Genomic DNA, 11,833 nt, shown 5'->3' with positions numbered 1-11,833 from the left:
GCATGATATCAGTGCTCACATGTGATTATGTATGTTGTTTTTTTTTTCCACACAGGAAATGATACATTGTTCTTGCAGGGCTGAAGTGTGAAGAGTATCACAGTTTTCCTGCTGTGCTCCTGCAGCTTATTCATGCAGCATCACATGAATTCCACTCTGCAGAAAATCTCTATAATAGCCATTTACCGCTTGAATGGTATTGATCTTTGATATTGATATTGGAGATGAGGATATGAGGAGAGGAAAGGAAAGGAGGGGCAGTGGAAAAAGTCAGTGATCATGATGAAGCTTTCACTGATGTTGATAAACAGTTTAAACTTTAAAGACATGGGTGGAAAGAAACAAAAACGTCATTCTATCTCTATCATTCGTCTTTTACTAAAAGGTTTCTAACTCTACGTACAAGTGCATTCAGAAATAGCTTTTCAAGCGCAAACTATTCCAACATAAGGACGTATTGACAGGATTCATTCATTACTATTCCCTGTCAGTGAAGGTCTTTGGATTTCCAGACTCTTGCTGCTGTATAGTCTTTCAAATAAAACATGAGAGGAAAGTCCAAATTAGGAAACACCCACTGCATTTATTGGCACCTCCTCCTTGTACACACACACACACACACACACACACACGTTTCCTAGATGATTTCATTTCCTGAATGAGAGCTATTTCGGTTTATTTGGATTTCCCTTGTCATTGTCTGCTTGTCACCTGGATTTATTGTTGTTGTCTGTTTCTTTTTTTTCATTTTATTCATTCCATTTATCATGTTTTATTTTCTCACCTGCACAAATTACCTACCATTTCATCCGTGTTTTAAATAGCTCATCCACTGTGTTTTGTCCCTGTGCACATAAACTAACCTCGGTGCTCTCTGACATTTGATGTTTAATGACACATCTTAATAATCCCCATCTGTGTTTTGATACAATGTTCTTTATTTAAACTCTCATTATATCATTTATTATTCATTATATCAGTGAATGATTATGTCAGTCGTCAAATGTAGCCAGATCACTGACTCTGCACTACATCTCCTGTCCTTTGGATGGCATTAAACTGCCACTCTGCAGACCTGAATTAAAAAAGAAAAAGAAAAAAGCAGAAGCCCATGTGGAGTTACCTACATGTATGAAGATAGACAGCACATTTTTATCTTAACTTGTCATCTGAATTCATCTTTTAACAGACCAAATTGTTGTGACAAACTGTAGGAAATTACGTGAAGTATATCACAGTGTTGAAGGTAATATGTGTAGTGTATTGTGCTTCAAAAATCTTCAACTATTGTGAAAAAAAAACAAACAATGATTTTGGCCCTCAGTGTAAAAAGACTGTTATTTTTTCTGTGTCTTTATGTCTTTTGTGTCTTATAGGAGCTAAAGCTTTAGAAGAGAGAGAGAGCTAAAACTGGCCTTTGGTCACACACATATCCAGATACACACACACACACACACACACACACACACACACACCTTTTCTTACTCTGTGACCCCCCTCCCCCACTGCTTCCCCACAACACAATACACACTGTGACTGTGTGAAAAGTATCAGTTTCTCTGTTCTGTTGTTTAGAGTTTCACCCACATGTCACTCTGCACAAATATCTGTTTACCCTCCAATAATAAAGTACCTAATAACACCTTTAATAATGATTTGAACATAGAGGAGGAGAGAGGATGTCGGTTGTTTGGTCCAGTGCTGAGGATGTCCCTGAACAAGATTTCAATTTGATTACATCACAAAACATGAGAAAACATTTTTTGCAAAGGATTTCCCAGAGATAGAAACTGTGACTATTAAACCAAAACTGATAGTGTGTGTGTTTGTGTTTGTGTGTGTGTGTTCCAGAGAGAGAGTGACTGGTGGCTCAACCTCAAAAATATAAATCAGTTATCAAACTATAAAAGGCGGCAAATCATCAAAGCAGTTGGCATCTGTACAGATCCATATTTTATTAAAATCGTTGCTGAAGCGTTTCAGCCGGAGGCCTTCTCACCAACTTTTGGTTTTCAGCATAATTAGCATTTTATGTTGTGGAATATTATTTAGAGTGTAAACCATTTTAGCTATTAAAGTTTAAACATTACACTTTGTTGACCTTTTTAGCTTGTAATTTTCTCTTTCAATTTCCCCCCTTTCTTTAAATTCAAGAAAATCAAACCTAAGACATTGTGGTTTCTTTTTGTTTTTTTTAGCTGTGCCGTAACATCTAATGTACATATCTTAGAGATATTAAGCTTACATTTTTACAATCTTTCACAAATTTCAATTTGAGTATTTGATGTCTTTTTCACTGTAACTAGAAATAAACGTATGTGTTTGAACAAAGTTTGACTTCACATTATGAGTTTATAAGAGTTAAAACGATGCTGTAAGTTCATTATGAGGTAAAAAGAAAAAAAAAACATTTATTGGGTGACATCAGTGATCATTAAAAACACACTAACAGAACTTTTCTCACACTGTATTTTAATTTTCTTTACAGATCAGGCCAGAGATGTCCATGTTCAGGTAAAAATAAGTTTTCATTTCAAACATTTTCATGGAGTGATAAAGGTTCTTTTTTCCCCAGTTTAGTTTATTTATTCTTGTTTTCTAATTCTTTCACACACTGGTCAGTCAGCCATAAAGGTGTCAGATTGGCTGTTTGAAGTCTATATCAGATTTTTACATCTGATAATCTATCAACTGATTTCATTTTAAATGTTTTTCCAAGAAAAAATGCAACAACTCAAAACATGAATTTAATCATCTTTATTCAGATAGAAGGTGGCAGAGACAAATATCAGCTTTCTTTCATCAAAAATAAATTATATAAAATAAATGTACATGTGAATATGTTTATTCCAAATTCAGGTCAAATGTTTGCATCACAGCTTTTCTTTTCCGCCCCACACCCCCAACAGATTCTCTTACACTGATTTAATTTATGTGAAAAAAAAAAAAAAAACTTAATTAACTTTAGCATTAACAGTGTAATGAAAACACATCCACTCATGAACAGCAGGCCCATAAACACATTACAAAAGGGGAAAAAAACAACATTTGCTTTATGTGAAGCAGTTTGAGTATGTTGTGTTTTATGTATTTAATGAAATGCAGATGTCATTATCTCATTATCTTTCACTCTCTGTAGTTTAATCTGCACTGTGGCTTCTCAAATTCACATTTAAAGCTGCTCAAAAAGCACCGCTGACATGTTGGGTTTCATTGCAGGATACTTGCTGCTCTGTGCAGTCAGATAACTGCAGAAGCACCACCGTCCCCCATTCCACACATTCCAGGATTTCCCAGCAAGCATTGCAAGCAAGCCTAAACAAGTCACGTTCTTTACTCAGGGAGAATTTCACACAGGCAAGTGACTGAGGTCTCCTTTTGCTTCCCTTTCAGTGTGCAATCATTTAAATATACTTTTACATCTGAGTCACTCTTTCCAAAATTCAAGTGTATTTTCTTTTTTCTTTTTTTTTTTACATACTAAGACTTTAGAAAGTGGCTTCACTACACAGTCACAACAATCTTTCTTTTACCTGAAACATTGTACTGCAGCACAGTAATCTGTGCTCCAAAACTATGTTTCCTTTCTGTTTTTAATAATTACTCGTGTCCTTCTGCAGCAGCTTGTAACAGCAACTGGACTGTGGTTAAACATTTCCACCCAGAGAGGTCTGCCGACAGTCATCAAAACAAACAAACCTCTTTACTCTCTTACTTTAGGGTTCAAACATGAGGCACACACAGGAGCAGTGACACCTAATCTCAACACAGAAAAGAAAGAAGGAGAAGAGAAGGAAAACACGCGAGGGGGAGAGAGGGCCTTGCTCCCTACATTCCTCCCAAACGTCCCCTCCCCCCATCGACCTGCTACCACTGAGGATGCTCAAAAACACACATCAACCTCTCCCCCACCCTTCTTTCTTTTCTTTTTTTTCACCCCCATCTGCTTATTTTACCATCACTGATACACACTGTCACAGTGTTTGGTGTGACGACAAAAACGACATACAGGTGAAGAATAACAGAACTCCATTGAAAAAAAAAACTGTGGATTTAACAGAGAATTCTTTCACCATGAAAACAAGAAAAACTTAAAATCAAGTTCAGATAAAGGACAGAAATCAGGTATTAAAATACACCAGTATTATATTTTTGTTTACTAATTGCGCTTTCATTTATATTTGTTTTCACCTATTGATCTGCCCTCGTCATGTCCGGTTTATTTGTAGTTCACTCTACATCATTAGCCACATTTTTCATGAGCTGTGATGTAAATTAAAAAAGGTGGATAAATGATGATTTCCAATCAAGGTCCCATCACACAAGATGGACGAAAATCAATATTATAGTTTTTGGAAAAAAGCTCTGTGTAATTTGTTTTCTTCCTTTTAAAATGACTTATTCCTAAATGTGCATCAGTTTAACTATACTGACTACTTTAAATTTAGGTCACGGGTGCTTATGTCAGCCTACACATGGGTGTAAACTCTCTTCTGTAAATACAGCACTGGGTAAACAGTTTAGGAGGCTTTTGGTCTGTACCACCACCTGCTATCAGTCATCAGTCCCACTTCTACACAAACTCGTTTGAAACGAGCCCTTTAGCACCAGTTTAGTGTGAGCTGAGGCCAAATGCTATGACAATACTATTGCACTGCTAGAATGGATGGTACAGTAGTGCAACATTGTCAAAGCAGCTGACCTCAGCATGTGTCAGCACGTGGACATGGGGACAGCTATTCTTCACTGCCAAACTCCAATTACATTTAAATAAGCAACAATGCTGTTTGTCTGATGGGTGTTTAAAAAAGAAAAAAGAAAAGGAAGGTTCTAAAATGTTCACATTGAAATTTGAATTTAGCTATTTTCTTTCATGTTAAATGTGATAATGTCTGAGAGCTATAAGCTAAATTCATGACAAATTCACCATCTTTAAGCCTTCAAAATAAAGCACAATAACAGTGGGGGAGGTAGTTGTTTTTTTTTTTTTTTTTTTACATTATGAGACATAGTTTGTCAAAAACACACACATACATGATCACATTAATGTACACCCTCATAGCTCCATGTGTAGGTTACCAGTTAAGGCAGTAAAGGGAGGTGTGGGTCTCTGTTTCATCAGCCAATGCCCTTTTAATATTGCACTGCTCATCTCAATGTCCAGTAGTGCAACAGAAAAAGGGCAGTGGACAACAACATGGACACCATCAGCATCCACTGCACATACTGACTCAACTATCCACCTTTTTCTCCCCCCAAAAAGAAAAAGAAAAATCACTTAAAATTGACCCTATGATCACTAATAAATACATGATACTCCCCTGTACTTTTATTTTAAAAATGTATCAGTTATATTCAAAACTACAGTTGCATCACAAAATAATGAAAACCAGAAAAGGTCAAAAGTTTGCAAACTGCTGACATTTCTTCTCTGTAGTTTCTTCTGCACAAAACCATCAGATGTTTTAGCACTAAATACGCCTTTAAGGAAACAAAAGTTAGAATATTACAGTTCAACAATACAACTTTTCAATGGTGGAGTTAAATGAACTTCCTAAATTAAACAGCATTGGTTACTCTCACCATGGGAGAATGGGAATTTCCCAGCATGTGGGCCCATACTTTTCTCTCCTGTGAATGACATGCATTCTAATTTTGGGGGAGAAATGGGAGGTTGGAAACAGGGAGGGGGACACACACACACTCCGAAAGCTTTCAGAGAGCTACAGGCTGCCACCCTCCAAACCTAAACTATCAAATACATTTTTTAAAATCATTTCAGTGTTATAAGCTACTTTCCTCTGGCTCCAAGTGACCGCTTTAAATAAACACAAGAGGAATCCGACGAAAGAAATTAATTTACTTCTTCAACAAAACGACAAAAAACTTTATAAAAGTTGCTTTACTCAGTTACGGTGAAATTATTGAACAATACACTGTAACACCCCCTCAAATAAAAGCGAAGCAGATTCTGCAACTTTGCACAATTAGCCCAGTGCGTGGTTACACAACATACAGAATCTATACCATGAGAAAAAAAGGACGCTGGAAATCTCTAGAACACCGTGTAGCTCTCACATGGCCGATCCGACTGATTATTCCTCTAAAGCACATCAAGGTGTTCCTGTGGAGGATTTTTTTTTTACCTGTTCTTGAAAGCTCTACGTTTTCTCCGCCATACCTCTCAGTGAGCGGCCTATACGCCTCCTTCACGTTAGAAGCACTGGATCTGCTCTGCAAGCCATTCCTGCCAGCTCACAAGCCCCTCAGTACAATACTGACGACTTGTTAGATTGCACAACAGCCTATAGGCTGCATACGCACGCCAGCGCCGTGAAAATGTCCCCCTCAGAGACCCATTACACTGCGATAACGGCCCCAATAAGGCGCAGGACGCGTTTATCTGTCCACAAGGCGTTAAATCGCGTCCTGATCAAGTTTTGAAGCGAGCTTCCAGATGCGCAGCGCGCAGGATTGGATCAACTCTTATTGCCGTTTTCCTCCCTCAAGTCTCATAAATAAACACTTAATCTTCACATCTCGACCTTTGCAACTTCCAAGTTTGCACTGAGCTCCTGACAATTTACGCAAAAATCGGCTACAACTCGCAGTGGACAACCTCACCCCCACCTTCCTCCCCCTCCTCCTCCTCCTCCCTCTCCTCCTCCTCCTCTCTCCACAACCACCACCTCCTCCAAAATCATGAATAGTATCTAGCCAAGGGAGGGACAATCCGTTATAGGCAAAAAAAGAGAAGGAAAAAAAGTTGTCCATAAAACAAAGAAAAGCAACCCTCTCCACAAACCACACTTCACGGTCCGCTGCTTTGAGGATTCACGGCGTCATTCCCAACAGGCTGGGAGCGGATCGAGATCAAATCTGCGGAGCTTGAAGAGTCGGAAAAATCGCAAGTCTTCCACGCACAAGCACACGGCCTCGCAGATCCGGACTCCATCTTTGACTACTTGACATTCAGAGCCTGCCGGAGCAAATTCCTCGTTTGCATGCCTCCCACTGATTGGCCTCTTCTTGCGCTAGTCTTTGCTATATGATGAGCCATTGGTTTGGTTTCGGCGTGTTCAACATTTCCAGCGGCCACGGGATTGGCTGCGCGCTGGGAAGCGTCACACCGCACAACGAATACCTGATTATTTGACTCCCATTCACAAATTTCTCATCATCTCCGCTCACTGTATCTGGATACTTGATCACTAATTATTGCATTTACTTTTTGGCGCAAAACCCCTTTGTCCACTAACAAAGGGGGGTCATAATTAGCCTTTAATTGGCCTCTGGAGGGACAGTAATGCTGTTCATTAGTTCAAATATGGACGAAACCGCGGCTTATCTTCTCACATGGGCAGCGGGGATCAGGCCTACAATATCGATCGATTTAAAATAATCATTTCCATATGAATATAAACTCGAAGACATAAATTTGACGCGTAATTCCCAACATTATGTCTCTCATTGTGCACTAAGCAAACTGTAGGGTATGGGAGTAAGAATTAAAGTTAACGAAGATAAATGATTCTAAAAGTTGCTCACAGTTCCCAGGTTGAGCGGGACCATGAAGAATAAGCACGTATGATATAGTTTGTGGGGGATCAATGGTTGGATCAGACTCACACGGTGCTGGGGGCGGACCCAGTGGGCGTCTCGGCCCCTTGCGAAGCTTTGATTGACGCACAGAGAGGAGTAGCGGGCTGTGAAATTTGGCATTCCTGGCCAGAGGAGCTGAAATAATGGCATTATCCAGTGGGAGAGGGCCCACTTTTTACTCCCCACACACCCACCCGACTCCAGCCCACTCAGAAGGGATCTGATTGTGCAGCCAGTCGGCAAAAAAATGTTTGATGTAAGGCGGGGCATGATGGATCCGGTGAAGGGTTGGAGCAGTGATGCCCCCTCTGCCTCTTTACACACAGGCTTTTTCCGGTGACTCTCCTCAAACTGGACTGAAAAGTGTCCTGTCAAAGTTTAGGACACAAAACCAACGAAGTTCACCTCTGAAACTGGACATCAGACATTTTTGTTATTGATCTAATTATATCTCCTGATTTCATAACTGCTGCTAAAACTAGATTTGTACATATTTTCCCTCCCCATTTCACAAACTGATAAAAACAGACAGAAAGGAAATTCATGCCCAAATGCCTGACAGGCTGAGTTCTTTAATGAATCTAAAATACAAATGATGAACATTTAAAAACACTGATGATCATTACTTATGGGGGAAAGCAGGATGGGGTGTTTATACTGTGGGAATAAGTGAATCCATATAATATGAAAATAAAAAGCTGGAGCTGTTTTGCACATGAGATGAGATTCATTTCTGAGACACAACAATTTAAAAGATCATTTCAATAAATGAAATGATTCATTGCTGATTTAGGATTGGCTTAAAGATGTGAAATCTGATTTCATAGAGGATAAAAATGAATCATAATCTACTAGAATATCATCCCCAATTTCCTCACAAGCTTTCAAACTGTTAAAGAGGTGATTAAAAGGTATTTGAAAATGATCACAGAACTGTAATTATTTCAGTTGCTTTTCCCCTCTCATTCCACTCTGGAAAGGACACAGCACGCAACATAACTAATGTTTGATATAAATAATTGATTTGTTTAGATGATTGTTTGTTAATATGTTTTTGTGGCTTTAAAACTGAATAAACTCAGTGAAAGTTCATTCACAGATGACCGTTTATTTACTTTGGCAAAGAAAAAGGAGCAAACTTTAGGATCTACTCCAAGATATTCTCAGATTTTCCACCAGATTTATGTAATTTAAATGTCAAGTGAATTATATATTTACATCTTTAAATCAAACATCATCCAGTGAAGGCGACAACAAGGCCATTTATTCATTTGCCAAATTTTCCTTCAGATTTAAAGATATCTTCAAATCAGCCTTCGTTACTGTCATTATCCAGTGGTTTGTAAGTATTTAAGGATGTGTTAAACCTTGATGCTCAATTATGTTCAATTCAAATTTAATGCTTTTTAATTCTTTAAATGTGCAAAATCTTCTTGCTATTGAATAACAAGAAATTAACAACATTGAAAATTATTAATGATTAATTCTAAAATGTACCTGTGCTTACAGAAAATAAGTAAAACGGTTGTGGAAAGACGATGAAACAATTTCATATGTTTGTTTCAAACATGTGTTTTCAGATTTTAAGGCCACATTTGTTTCATTTTTATGAAGTTCCCCAAATGAAAACATGAAGCATGAAAACAGCTCCACAATTGTAACGTTTTAAAAATGAACAGTTAATTAATAGAGTAATTTCAAAGTAAATATATTTTACTGTTGCTGAAAATGCAACTTCCACTGAAAACAGGCCTACAATTTGAATAATAATTTGTGTATCTGTGATACAATTCCTTTGATACCTGATAGTGAAATAAGAGCCTTCTCAGCACACATTATATACATCCCTGTAGCATAAAGAACTAATGTGATCCCACCAAATCAGCACATTTGAACCAATGTAGCCTATATCATATTTCAAAAGATTTAACAATAATATTTGTGCAATTTCACAAATGTTTTCCTGTTTGGTCACATTTTTAAAAAGTTTTTGTTACAATAATGTTTAAAAAAAATCAAAGACTAACTGAAAGTTGTTAAATATGTTTAATCTACAGGAAAATAAAGAAAGTATGGAGCATTTTGAAGTGTACCTTGTTGAAAGCAGATAAACAGAGAAAAGAAAAGAAACAGACAAAAAAAAAAAAAAAAAATCAACTTCATGTCTTGGAAAATGTTTCTTCTTAAAATGAGCCTGAGGGGAAAGTGCCACAAACTGCCACTCCCTGCTGAACGGCCTGACTTTAAACTGCTGCCTGTGTGAGGTATCATGGGGGCTGAGAAAAGCCTTTTAAACATGGGAGTTATTGTTCCCTCTTTTTTTTCCAACCTCCCATCCTCCGAAAATGTACCTCCTTTCTTCCTCTGCCCTTTAACCTCTCCCAACCCCCATCCCTCCATCTCACGTCTCTCTCCACATTTCCCCTCTCCTCTCATCGGCCGAAGACCAAACAACCATGATGGATCGTCATTGATAATTTCCCACCAAAAAAAAAAGAAAAAAAAAGAAAAAGAAAAAAAGGTTAATGGAGTTTTTTTGGGGGGTGGGAAGTGGGTTTTCTGCTTCATCTTTTTCATGAAGTAGTGGTAGCAGAGGTATTAGACCCCACCTCGAGCACCGAGCACCCTGTGCACCCTGTCTCTTCCAAAGAGGGTTCCCCTCCCCTCCTCCCCTCTCCTCCTCCCCCCTCTGCCTCCCTCTTGAAACAGACTCTATGGACTGCATGCATGACATTCCAGCTGTGTGGGTGGCACAGCCTTTTACAGCGTCTCCAACAGTACACAGGGCTCCTAAAGCACAACAGCAGAGGAACCTCAACCCATGATCCATCTTCTGATACACTCCTTCACCCTGGAGCTCGACTGGGCTCTCCATTATCCCTGATTTCACCTGGGAAATCGAATGAGAAATGTTGATGGTTCGCTATTTACAGGCTCAGAAGTTCACAGAGCAGGGTGTGTAAAACAACACCTTTTTTTTGGTCTTACACCCTAATGTTCTGTTTGGAGACCCCAGGCTCAAACAACATTCTCAGGATTGTTCTATTTTAACTTCATGACGTCTCAGTAACAGAAGAAGTACTCAGACCTTTGCTGAAGTAAAAGTAGTAGCACCACAATGTAAAAATCAGTTACAATAAAAGTCCTGCATTCAAAATTTTATTTAAATAAAAGTACAGTTTTATCAGCAAAATGTTCTTATAGAATCAAAAGAATCAAATAATTATGCAGAGTGGCCTATTTCAGAGTTTTAAAAAAATTATATTAATGCTATGTTATCATTGATTCCTTAAAATAATTTCTATGCAGTTGTTGTTGTTTAATCTACAAAAATGCATCATGTTGTGTTTGTTCATCGCATACTTTTTATCTAAAATTTGGACATGCAGAGTAACTAGTAACTCCAGCCATCAAATAAATGTAGTGGAGTAGGAAGTATCATGAAATGTACATTCTCATGTAGAGTACAAGTACCTTGAAATTAAGTGCAGTGCTTCAGTAAATGTTCTTCATTTTGTTAGAATTGCTCCGAAATATGATTTTGATTCAGAAAACTGCTATAGAAAACAACACATTTCTTCCGTTTGGAGTCTCAGAGACCTCAGCTGTGGTTAAATACACCCAGTCGGATTTTCATCTGCTCTATATCTGTGACTGATGAACTTTTCTCACAACACTAACCCTCACAAATCCCTAATAAGTCCATTTGGATTTCTGTTATTGGAGTTTTATCACAGTTTGTCCATAAGCGGTCAAACAGAGAGTTAAACCTCTGAATGGAATATAAGAAAGCAATATAAGTTTGTTAATGCTTTGCCCATTTGACACATTAAACACAAAGTATCTCTGTATTTGATGTAACAGCAACACTTTCTGATCAGTTCTGTGTGTTGTCTCCTTTATCAAAAGCCACCACTTCGATACTTGTCAACACACTGGAGTTTAATAAGGTCGTAAGCACAGAAAAAAACATTTAAATGGAAAAAGTGGTCGATTACATAAATATAATTATTGTTATTATTTAGCAATGGAGTCTGACAAATGATTTGTTGTGGAATTTGTTGAAATTTGAACCTGTCTTCTTTAAATTGCGTGTTGGTTTCTTAGTTTAATCTTTAAACTGCCAAATAGAAACATTTGTTCACACACTAACTTGTGACTTCACACTTGTTTACATGTTTCCTGTACAGATGTAAAGTCAAGTTAATTTTATTTATATACCTTTATATGA

Source organism: Seriola dumerili, unplaced genomic scaffold (assembly GCF_002260705.1).
Source record: "Seriola dumerili isolate Sdu_G_001 unplaced genomic scaffold, Sdu_1.0 BDQW01000442.1, whole genome shotgun sequence".
NCBI lineage: Eukaryota > Metazoa > Chordata > Actinopteri > Carangiformes > Carangidae > Seriola > Seriola dumerili.
This window is presented reverse-complemented; position numbering follows the sequence as displayed.